Here is a 330-nt window from a genome sequence, read left to right as displayed (position 1 = left end):
ACAAAAAATAACGGCGGAGATCAATAAAATTAAAATCCCGTATCGCGACACACAAAAAAAAAAATAAAGTTATACTATAAGGAAATATTTTTGCTTGTTTGTGTTTTTTTATGCGTATATAACCACATCTATAAAGAATGTACCAGTCATGTTATTATTACCACCAAAAAGTTGAGGTTTGTATTCTAAGAAAATGCGATTCTGCTTACCCTAAGTGATAACACAGACTGTAAGATCACGTGAGCGCTAGTTGACGAAGCACGTGATCTGCTAAACGGAAGCGCTGTGAAACCAGAGTTCAGAATGTTTTTTTTTTAGAAGCGAGAGGGG

Source organism: Limulus polyphemus, unplaced genomic scaffold (assembly GCF_000517525.1).
Source record: "Limulus polyphemus unplaced genomic scaffold, Limulus_polyphemus-2.1.2 Scaffold6892, whole genome shotgun sequence".
NCBI lineage: Eukaryota > Metazoa > Arthropoda > Merostomata > Xiphosura > Limulidae > Limulus > Limulus polyphemus.
This window is presented reverse-complemented; position numbering follows the sequence as displayed.